A 12,055-nucleotide genomic window follows, 5' to 3' on the forward strand; every position below is an offset into this window, starting at 1 on the left:
TTACCCTCTCCTTGGCTTTTTAAAAACATGGGAGTGGATTTGGACAAGCCCTCAATTTATAGAGTATAAGGTAGCTTAATTGCTAAGGGAACTAAATAAATATCTAGATATTTGTTTTTTGTTTTTTGTTTTATTTATTTTTTTGTTGTTATCCAACCAACTCTTCCACCAACATATTATATATATATATATATATATTTAAACTATGTATATATTCAAATACACAATAGTTTTCTATTCAAATAAATAATAAATATTCAAATAAATAATAAATAAAAGAACAACAAAGACAAAAATAAAAATGAAAATAAAATGTATGAATTAATTTATAAACTAAGAGGTAAATAAATAAAAACCAAGTTTTAGGGTATTTCCAATTGTAAGGTGGTGTTCTCGGTTTAATTTTGATAATATACAGGAAAATTATTCTTTATTGGGCCATTTTACAGACTTTCACGAAACTAGGTGCTGAAATGCTATTAAACTAAGGCTCAGGGTTTCATGTGTAATTACGAAAAATTAGGATCTCTACAAGCTACGGCCGGCTCCCAATGTCTTCCCCAGTTCCTCTGTTTTGAACTCAGTGTAGGGTGACACCATGGTCAAAAATGAATTTCTGAGGTAAGAATAGTATGAATATAAAAGGTTTGGGATTATTCCTAGAACGCAAGCTTACGTTCCTTCGTTGAGACTTCGAATCACGCTCAATGCTATTTCATCATCGAGTGCACAGGACCAAGCGTCCAAGTCTTGCGGGCGGTGTCAAAAATGGGTGTCTACAGTTTCGTTTGGACTCCCTTCTTCCTATTGCTATTGCTACCAATATAATATAATTTTTCATCTAAATACATATAGAAACTAATTTATTTGTGTAATTTTTTTAAAATTTTTTAATGTTAAATAAATATTATTATATTTTAAATACAAGAAAATATGAATAATATAAGAAAAATCACTACATGTTCATATTTATTTGTATTTAGTAAATTTTTTACATATATTTTACTTTTTAATTATATTAAGTATAATATATATAATATGAAGAAATTTCACTATCACTAATCACTAAAAATGAAAAAACATAAAATGAAAATCAATCAAAAATATGAAAAACTCAAAATTAAAAAATAGTTTTCAAAAATTAAATCAAAGAAAGTGGTTGTTATTTAAAATTTTGGCAGCATACGTGAATTATTAAAGTATCATGCAAAATATGCAATTCTAAAAATCTAAACAAAAAGAAAGTGTATAAAAATAGCCTGTGAATTCCTACGATGCAATACGAAACTGCATACGTTTCCCTCTATGCAAATTCAAATAGATGCATACAACTCCAAGATTTAATTCAAAATATTCACAACATTTTTGTGTAAATTCGAACAAATGAATACATAAGATTCAATCCAAAATATTCACAGCGGTCTAATCCATGATAGACATGATGGACAGTTATAAATAATATGTACATTAGCATGGAAGTAAATAGAGGAAATAAGAATTATTTTATAGTTCAATCATCAATTTAAAAAATAGGGAGACAGGTTTGTTATAGGACTTTTGGAAGGAGAGGAATAGGAAATTGATAATTTTTTTGTGTTAAATAAATAAATAAATGTTAATGATAATGTTAATAAGAAGAACAAAATATAATTAGTTTATATAGGACTTTTCATGACTTTTGTGCATGATGCAGTGATTGGTTTTAAATCCAAAACCTTTAGAAGGGTATTTTCGAAATACGTAAAAAGTAGAAAACTTAGACTTTTAAAATAGTAGTAGATATATATATTAGTAAAATAATACCTTCATTTTTTTTTATTTATTTTTTATTTTTGATTTTTTTTGTTTTGTTGTACTTATACAAAATTTGCCTACATTAGAAATAATCAAATTACTAGTTTTTTTTACCCATGTTATGTTTGAAATTACTTAAAATATTAGGTGATAAATAAATTTATGAATATTGTATTAATGATTGAATCGATATGATTAGGACAAATTATAAATACACCCTCTGACGTTTGATTAAAATACGAATCACCCCCTGTGATTTTTGAAATTACATTTCATCCCCTGAGGTTTCTAATTTCATAACAAATCGCCCCTTTTATTAATAAATTATTAAGTCAATTAAAAGTTTTTAATGATGTTAGAAATATGTTCAATTAATAATTTAGGTAATTTTATTATTGTATAGGAAAGCAATTATGAATTTCATTTTTTCAATTAATTCTATTAAATAAAAATTATGACAAGAGGGTATTCATAATTTTTCAAATCACAGGGGGCAATCTATATTTTAAGAAAATCTCAGAGGGTGTATTTGTAATTGACCCATATAATTATAATGTTGTATTTCTTGAGCATTTTCATATGATTTTTATAGTTCACATAAATTATAGTTATTGAGGCAAATGTAATCCTAATTATTGATGAAAAATCTAGAAATCCCCTAGATATTGTTTTGTGGTTATGTATCGATTTTAAACAGTAAAATAATCCCAATCAAACAATCAGACAAATTGACACAATGATTTTAACGTGGAAAAATCATAATTCGAGCGCCTCCAATTGTGATAAAAAAACAACGGGCCAAAGCCACAAAACAATCCACTAAGAAGAGAAAAGGAATTACACAAGTGTACTCTCAATTACCTAGCGAATTCACGCCCGAATTGAACCGACCCCTATATGCCTCTTCTACCACGGTCTTCACCTTGGAATTGTCTTACCCAACGTTGAATCTACAACATCGATGTCGAATCCACGACAATGAACCACTTTAGAATCCACCAAAGTTTCAGGCCCAAATTCCCCAGAATACGTCGAAGAACAACTCTCTATTTTGTATTGAATAAACAAACAATCCTTTGATGTATACTTCTTAAACCATGAGTTGAATACTCAATTAAACATAAAAGAAAACTAGCAAAATAGCCCCAGATATAAACCCTAATATCCAAGAAGAAGATTTGGAAGCCGTAACCCTAAAATCTGACTGAAACACATATTTATAGCAATCTATTCTGCGATCTCCGCTCGAGCGTAAGAATGGCCGCTCGAGCGGACTAATGCTCAAGCGCAGTAATGGTTGCTCGAGCTGGAAAAATAACTCCCAGTACTTTTGCAGGCGATTAAACTTCTAGAACCAAACATTCTCCGCTCGAGTGTAAGAATTGCCGCTCGAGCGCAGGAATGGCCGCTTGAGCAGGAAAAAAACAACTTCGAATGCATTTTTTCATTTTGCTTCGGGGGCACTGCCCCTCGACCCCGCCTGGGCGCTACCCCAAACCTGCCAAGGGGCGCTATCCCTTGGACCCCTACGAGCTGACCGGGCAGCTTGATCTCTGTTATAGTCAGCGAAGTGGCAAACATGATAAGATTAAGATGTAACGACCCAATCTTGGCAAGGCAAAACCCCGCCAAGAGGGTGCACCTCAAACGCTGTAGCACCTTTGCACCACAATTCCTGTATAATTCTTACATCACATCACCACATCACCAAAAGTGCATAAGACCTTTCAATTGCCCAACATATATGAGATGATCTATTCAAAGACAAAAAGTATTATCATGCTACAAGATAGTTCCCAAGCATTTCCTCCCCCCAAAAAATCATGCATACTAATCACGAATCCATCAATACATCCAACTTCATAAGCAATATTTACAATCAACCTCCTTCATAAAAAAAATAAAAGGTAAACTTACATCCTAGAATGACCCTAAGCAAAATCTCAACTACAAGATGCCCACCTTTGATCCTTCAAAAAAAATTTCTAATCTTCCGAGTTGAGGCGAGCCACACAAAAGTCTATGAATCTGAAAAAAAAATTATTTAAAAGAATGAGCTAAAGCCCAATGAGTATACCAATACCATGGAGTTATAACACTTGCTCCTTCCAATTGGGTTCAAAATAAAGATAATAAACATAAGAGCTTAATTGGACTGAAATTTATACAAAATAAAAATAAAAATAAAAATAATGAAAGTAAACAAAAATACAACTTTTCAATACGTTAAGATTTCATGTCCATCATACGAACCACTACATAGCCTTAGGGTCGCGTTACCTCGCGACTTAGGTGGTGACGGTACCATTACCCAAAACATAACCATCGGAACATAACTCATGTCAACGTAGCACTTCAATTCTCATTTCAATGTTTCAGTCCCCAGGACCCCTTATATATACAACGACCCTTATGGTCCTTAAAACATTTCGGTCCCCAGGACCCCAAAGCATTTTGGCCCTTGTGGCCCCAAAGGCTATATTTGGTTATATGATCAAAAAAAAAAAAGAAAAAAGAAAATACCCTTGTACAACGTTTCATTGTCATTCAATCATCATCATCATAAAATTTAAAGGACTCAACTTAAATAAATTCTCATAAAAAAATTAGTGCTTCATTATACAAATGAAATCATATATTTATTTAAACTCAACTATTGGCCTCAATAGATTTACAGTTTTATAGATTTTTCTTTTTATACATATACTATGATGAAATGTATCATTCACTTCCTTTAATTCAAAATTATCTTCAAACTTTATAATAAAGATAGAGGTACGGTAATTTCCATGGTAAGTATACTCACCTCCAAAAATAGCAAAAGCGTAGATTGAGACTCTAAAAATTAATTCCCAAGAGGTGTAGAGACGCCTTCCACCAATCCTAACAATTAATAAATAGGACCTAAAATTAGGAAAAAGCTTTCAATGAAAATTACAACAGCTACAAAAAATGATCCTAAATAAAATCATGTTAAGGAATGACAAGCTAAAGAACTCCTCCAACTTCAAGTCACCCAAACAAATAACTTATCCAATCTCCACAACACTCATCCTTTGTACATCTTTGAGTTAGTAACTTTTTAAATATCCAATCAATTTATATGCACAATACCACCATCAATTAACTACAAAAGTCAAAAATCAACATTTTTTTATAAACTCAACACTTAAGTAAAATCTCTTCAATCACTTATAAAATTCCTCCATAGAACATAGAGATACCCAATCCACCATTTATCAAATCAATTTCAACATATAAATTTTCTAACACCAAAATCTCCAATTTTTACATCACATTCAAACCCTAGATTAACCCAAAATCTTAATCTCCAAAACAACCATCAAATTGATCATTTTTTAACATGTAAAACATTCATAGAAACTAATTGAGAGTATAAAATTCAACAATCAAACCCCAAATCATAATAGATCTAAAATATAAAAATTTCATCATCTCTAACTCAAAACATGTAAAACCTTAGACTAAACTTTTAGAGAAAGATTCTTACCAATTACAAGCCTCTAATCCATCAAGAAAATAAACCCCATGCTTTGATTCTTCAAAAGATTAAGAAAAATCTAGAGTTGGTACTTCTATTGTACTATTTTGGGATGGATTTAAGGAGTGGCCGACCAGACCCTTTTTTCCGGCGAGATAAGGTGGCCGGCGGTGGTGGAGATGGTGGGTTAAGGTGGTGGTGTAAGGGTGGAGCAAGGGTGTGGTGTTTGGCCACCAAGGAAGTAAAGGAAAATGAGAGAGAAGTTAGAGAGGAAAGCATGAAGACAACGATGTAAACAAAAACAAAAAAAAATCTGCACTTTTTTTTTTTTTTTTTTTTTTTTTTTTTTTTGTGTTGAAATGGGGTGTTTGGTCACACCTACTATCAAGTTTGGAGTTGGGTTTAGATATCCTAAATGGAGTTTGACATAGGAGTGTATTTGGCTTTAGATGATTGTTGGGAATATTATATAAGATCACAAACTCCTCTGCATATACACAATTCGGGTTGGATTCACATCTAAAACTCATAGTCTCATTGAAATAAAAGATCAAATAAAATTACATCTAAAAGAAGTTTTGTCAAACGGGATTGCCAATAATAAAACCTAACAATTGAGATAGATTTTAGATATTTTTGATGAGTAACATTATTAATTTATTCAAACTTTTTTATAACTTAGCTAATTCAATGTAAAATTTGATCAGCTTCAATCTCTAAAAAAATAAATAAATAAAATAAAAAGGACACTCCGGCCAGAGATCCATTTATGAAATTGTTGGGTCAATAGGCCCAAGCTTCAATATTTTTTTGGCTAGAATGAAAAGTGTATCTATTTGTTTATCTATTCAAATGTCACCTATCTATCTAATTATAAGTTCATATCACCTCCAGTGGCTTCCAACCATTGCTGGAAACTTTACGGTGACTTTTTAATGCACGTCTTTATTATTAAAAAAAAAAAAAAATTAAACCTAGAACTAAATAACATATGGTCCTATAGAAATGGACTTCTCACCAATTAACCCAAAAGAACTACTTCTCCATAGACAATTGTAATCAGTATAGCTAATACTATTCTATAAACAATCCATACAATTGGCAGACAACTATCCATTATTTTTGAATAATTTACCACGTCAATTGTTTAAAAAAAAAAAGAGGGGGCAAATTACCAACACCCCACTCGAGGTTTGACTAAAATACGGATTCTCCCATGAGGTTTGAGAAATTACATCCCGCCCCTTGAGGTTTATATTTTCATAACAAATTGTCCCCTGAGATTTATATTTGCATAACAAATTGCCCCCTCATTTGTTATGCAAATATAACCCTTAGGGGGCAATTTGTAATTTCCCAAACCTTAAGGAGAATCTGTATTTTAGTCAAATCTTAAGGGGGGTGTTGGTAATTTACCAAAAAAAAAAATGATAAAACTTCATTTTTAAAATACTATTACTATAATGTAGTGTTTGAGACACTAAAATGAAATTGTATGGATTGAAATGGTAAACTATGATAAAGTGAGGTGGGCGTTCTAACCAAAAAGAGAAAGTGTTGATGAGTGAATGAAATAGGACTGAAAAATCAAAATGAGTAAAGTGAGACTTGCATTTGGGGTCTTTACACGACCGACCATTCCAAGGAAGAAATAGAGAGAGCCAATTGGGATCATTCAAGTCAACTGTTGTGATTCAGCTGCCCGTGAATTCATCAAACACGAATCCTAGTGTCAATGACCCATTCAATCTGTTAACCGATACCTTCTCTCTCGTATTGCACGTGTCTGAGGATTGTCAGAAATGTTACCAGGGAGGAGGTCAATGTCAAAATGACAACCAGAAATTTCACTGTGCAACCAATGAAGGTATTGACATAACTACAAATTAATGACCTATCGTTATGCCTAGTATTGTTTGTTCAGCAATATTTCACAACCTGAATTCAGAGTTTAGATTTGTATGTAAGCTTCGGTTTTCAATTTTCAAGGTTTTCATTTGCCGATTTCAGTCAATCAAAACGTATCCTTTTCTATATCATAGTTTGTTTTTGTGTCAACACTTTTTTAACTGTTGGGGTTTGGTTGGGCAATGAATATAGCTAATAATTCAAAATTTAGATTCCTTGAGGTATTCAAATTTCTTGATACTTTCATGTAAGAATACTGAGAGGGTTTTAAAACTCAATAATGGGTCAAGTCCATGTAGTGCTCGGTCATGAGGAGCTGAGTAGGAAACACCTTTGTAATTTCTGTATAAGTATACTATTGTTTCTTAATTAATCCAAAAACCCTATCCAAAAATCTTCAATCTTGCCTTTCAAAACTAGTGGTCAGGCAAATGTGCGTGCAACTATATTAAAGAATAATAACCACAATTTTGCATTTTTCAAATTATTATAATAAATTAAAAAAAAAAATTCATCAAGAAAATTAAGTTTAAAACTATATTGAAATGGAATACACCTAAACCTCAAGAAATAGTGAAAAAAATATAAAGTAAAATAAGAAAAAATACTGCGTTCTTCAAACAAATTAGCTGAGTGAAGTTATTTACCAACGTATTTTATTTCCTTTTCTTCTCAGGTATCAAAATTCTAGGCAAGCAAACAGTTGAGAAAAAAAGCTATTCATCTTTGTTCTATAATAAGGAGCCAAAAAAAAAAACATAGATTTGTTATAGTTTGTTTGTTGTGTACCCATTTTGGTCCATCTTAGTAATTCGAACTATTTATTTTATAGGTTCACAAGAAAATTATTCATACAAAAAAATCAGGTTGATCAAACATCAGTAGGTATATGATTGGATTATAAAATCATGAAAAAAAAAATTAACATCTTATTCTTAAAATCATATTTGCCATCCATTTTATTTTATTTTTTGGGAATAATTTTGTGATCCAATCATGTGGTTTCCAATGTTTGATCAACTTGATTTTTTACAATAATAATTTCTTGGTAAGCCTTACAAGATGAACTATTTAGATAATCGAAGTGGACCCAACGTAGGGCCCACAGTGAGCCAACAACACCCTCTAGTCTAAAAGAGCCAATGACACCCTTTAATCCAAATAATGGACTACAGAGAAGCTAAGTATCTTAATTAAGGGTAGTTTATCGTTTAATAAAGCTCAAGTGCATCCAGAACATGGAAAGTAACTTGCTTTGAATTCAACTTTTTTTCCCTTCTTTTTAAACATCCAACTGATGCTTTTCTTCTTGATAGTGGTTTCAAAAAGCAGGAAGTTGATATTGGTTCTCAGAACAGGTAATATTCATTTTTTTTTATCAATATTTATATGCTTGAATATTTTCAGCTAATTTTTTAGTGTTACCACATTAGCTTAATTTTTCTCGTTTTGCAACTCCTTCAGCTGTTGCTGGAATTGGGATTATAGTAATCCTATTGTTCTACATCATAAGAAAACTCGCACAAAATGATTAATCCACATTCTTTTGGAAGAGTAAAACAGAGAGCTACCAAAATGTTGAGGCCTTTCTAAAGAATTATGGATATCTTGCTCCAAAAAGGTACACTTATTCTCATATCAAGAAAATGACCAACTCCTTCAGTGTTAAAACTAGTTCAAGGAGGCTATGGTTGTGTCTTCAAAGGAAAGCTAGACAATGGATGCCTTGTGGCAGTGAAGGTTCTAAAAGGGTTGAAAGGCAACGGAGAAGAGTTCATTAACGAGGTTGCAATCATTAGTAGGACTTCTCATGTTCATATTGTAACTCTTATGGGGTTTTGTTTTAAGGGTCGAAACAAAGCTCTCACATATGAGTTCATGCCTAATGGATCCCTTGAGAAATTCATTCATGATGGGAATTCCTTGACATATCACCAATTAGGGTGGGAAGCTTTGTACCAAATTGTAGTTGGTATTGCTTGAGGATTATAAGACTTGCACTGTGGTTGTAACATGCGAATTTTGCATTTTGACATAAAGCCTCATAATATTCTTTTCGATGAGGACTTTTGTCCAAAGATCTCCGATTTTGGCCTCGCTGAACTATGCCCATAGAAAGAGAGTATTGTATCACTATTGGGTGTCAGAGGGACAGCTCGCTATATTGCCCTAGAAGTATTTTGTAGAAACTTTGGGGGAGTTTCACACAAGTCAGATGTCTATAGCTACGGAATGATGGTTCTAGAAATGGTTGGAGGAAGAAAGAATATTGATGTTGAAGTTAATCATACTAGTGAGATATACTTTCCACATTGGATATAAAAGTGACTTAAGCTAGATAAATATAGCGATCCCGATTCTTCCTCCTTTGGTTGTTGTATCCGGACTTAGGTTCCGTGGAGTTGGTTGTTGTATATATCTTGTTGTCATCCTTTAATTCCATATATTTGAGTTTTAGGATGTGTTGGGCAGGTTTGTTACAGGTTGGTTGTGAGTTTAAAACAATAGTTGCTGTCCAGAATTTTGCTTCTTTGCTTGAGTGAGGATTTTGTCGCTCGAGCGAGCTCTTTGTTTCAGTTCCTTCACTCGAGCCAGGGTTCCTTTGCTCGAACGAGAGTTGGGTGTTGTGTCCGGTGGCATAAGTGAGAAGTCTTGCGCTCGAGCCTACGTTTGCGTCTGGTTCTGGACCTGAGAGTTGCATTTCTTGGCTCGAGCGAGCTTTTCTTCGCTCGAGCGTGCTTCTGGGTTGCAGACCTGAAGCTTCTAATTGTTGGCTCGAGCGAGACTTTCTACGCTCGAGCGAGGGTTCCTTGTGTCTGGTCGCTCGAGCGGCCACTCCTTCGCTCGAGCGAGCCTCGTATATTTCAGTTCGTAGCAGCTCCTTCTTCCTCACTTTTTCATCTCTTCTCTTATACAAACCCTAGACCAGCAGCTCTTTCTCTCTCTACATATCTTCTCTCAAAGGTTTGATCTAGCTCTAGTGTGTTTCTATCCTTGTTCCTTTGTAGAAAAGGTAAAGCTTCGCGAGGGCTTCGCTTTAATTTGAAAAATCTTGGATTTGAAGCACTTTGGGTTTTCACTATCTTCTCCTTTTGGTCTCTTCGTTTCGAGGTAGGGATACCCTACTCCATCTTATGGGTTTTGACATGAATTTTAGTCATTTCGATTAGTTGATGTTGTTGGGTAATTTTGGAAAAAGATAGGGTTTGATTCGTAATTTATAAAACGGGGATTTTCAAAAGATTAAATCCCATGTGTATATGAGACCTTGAAAAAAATGCAATTATTGTTGTTATATTGGAGAAATTGAACCTTAGGGTTGATATTGAGAATTAGGGAAAAATGCCCTAATTATGTGATAAATTAATTTGAATAATTAATTTGTGGGAATATGAAATTAAGTTGGGAATTATGAAATTGGAGAATTGTAAAGTTGAATGGTGGAGTTGGATAATCTAATCACTCACCCGTGAGAATGTTAATATTCTATTGGTTTAATGCATTTATTTTCTGTTTAGAAATAATTGCTTTGGGCTATCGGTAGAGGATAGTCTTGATTGTTGTAGATACTGTATGTTGATTAGGGAAAACTGAAACTAATCACATTGAGGGGTTATTTGGGGTGTCCTAAATAAGTGCACTTTTTGTCTTTTTGGACTAAAAAGTTGAGGGAAAAAATATGGATGTTTGGGTTAAAGTTTTGACTTTTTATGGAAAAATGTGTATTAAAAAATTGTATAAATTAGTGTGTAGGGGAAAATTAGGATTGGTAGTTGTGCAGCCGTAATTTTTGACTTTTGGTGAATAGTGATAACTTTTTAACTTTTTGAGTAAGTTTTTGACTTTTTGACTTTTTTTACAATTCCCAAACTTGGCCTGAATATGTCAATGAATATGACGGTTGGAATAATACGTCAAATATGTGTATTGATTGATCCTTGTATATGATGAGTGTTTATATATTGGGAATATGTGTATTGTGTGGGAGGAGATAGGGGATGTACTCCACGGTTTGGGAGGAGATAGGGGATGGACTCCTAAACCGGATATTTGGGAGGAGATAGGGGATGGACTCCATTGATACAGCAAATCTGCGTATCATTTGTGAAGCATGGAAGTGTTTTAATATGAGTTATAATCTCATGTGAATTGTGAAGTATGGAAGTGTTTTAATATGAGCTATAGTCTCATTAAATTGTTTGGCCAGGTTCTGAACTATGATTATGAATTGAGATGGTATAAGTAAAGGAAAGTGGAATGTAACATGGACATGATTGTCATGGAACTATATTGTGAATTAAATTGGTTTATAAGTGTTAATCATCAATCAAATGCTATTTTTTTAGTCATTGCTCTACTGGGCATTGACTCACCCTATATGGGACATCATTTTCAGGTTCAGGTGATATGCCACCTCCAAGGACGTAGCTTGGGAGGCTTGTGGCTGACAGATCTTTTGTTTGTTCTCCTTTTTGTATTACATGTAAATTCAAGCCAAGGGCTTAATGTGTATTTGAGTTGGTACTCTCTTTTTGTAACCAATTGTTGGCTTAGAAAGTTGTAAGCCCGTAGGCCATTTGTTTTTGTTGTCGACATGTAATACTTTTGTACTTAATACTCTAATGAATGAAAATATGCTTTATTCTCTTAAGTTTGTGGATGTCATGAATGCATGATTTATGGGTTTATTTTGAGGGCGTTACAATGAAGAACTTGGAGTGCATGGCATTATGAATAATAGGCAAATGAAAGTGTAATGAAGATGATTATAGTCAGCTTGTGGTGTATACAAATAGATCCCTTGCAACGACCATCAATGAGCAAGGTGGTGGAGATGCTAGAAGGCAGTGT

The 12,055-nt window shown here is 33.2% G+C and overlaps 2 long non-coding RNA genes and 1 pseudogene across 2 annotated transcripts; 2 read left to right on the forward strand and 1 right to left on the reverse strand.

Annotated features, from left to right (window-relative positions):
* Nucleotides 1–3,478: 3,478 nt before the first annotated feature.
* Nucleotides 3,479–5,578, reverse strand: LOC145801295 (uncharacterized). The gene is made up of 3 exons (XR_014342560.1): nucleotides 5,306–5,578; nucleotides 4,601–4,677; nucleotides 3,479–3,822 (listed from the first exon to the last, which is right to left on the reverse strand). It is a non-coding gene; the product is annotated as an uncharacterized LOC145801295 (long non-coding RNA).
* Nucleotides 5,579–6,854: 1,276 nt separating this feature from the next.
* Nucleotides 6,855–11,855, forward strand: LOC114285973 (uncharacterized). The gene is made up of 3 exons (XR_014342561.1): nucleotides 6,855–7,163; nucleotides 8,521–8,562; nucleotides 11,601–11,855. It is a non-coding gene; the product is annotated as an uncharacterized LOC114285973 (long non-coding RNA).
* On the forward strand, nucleotides 8,653–9,622 carry LOC145788761 (rust resistance kinase Lr10 pseudogene; annotated as a pseudogene).
* Nucleotides 11,856–12,055: the final 200 nt, after the last annotated feature.

The sequence above is a fragment of the Camellia sinensis genome, chromosome 10, assembly GCF_055761805.1.
Source record: "Camellia sinensis isolate YWXY chromosome 10, ASM5576180v1, whole genome shotgun sequence".
Lineage (NCBI taxonomy): Eukaryota > Viridiplantae > Streptophyta > Magnoliopsida > Ericales > Theaceae > Camellia > Camellia sinensis.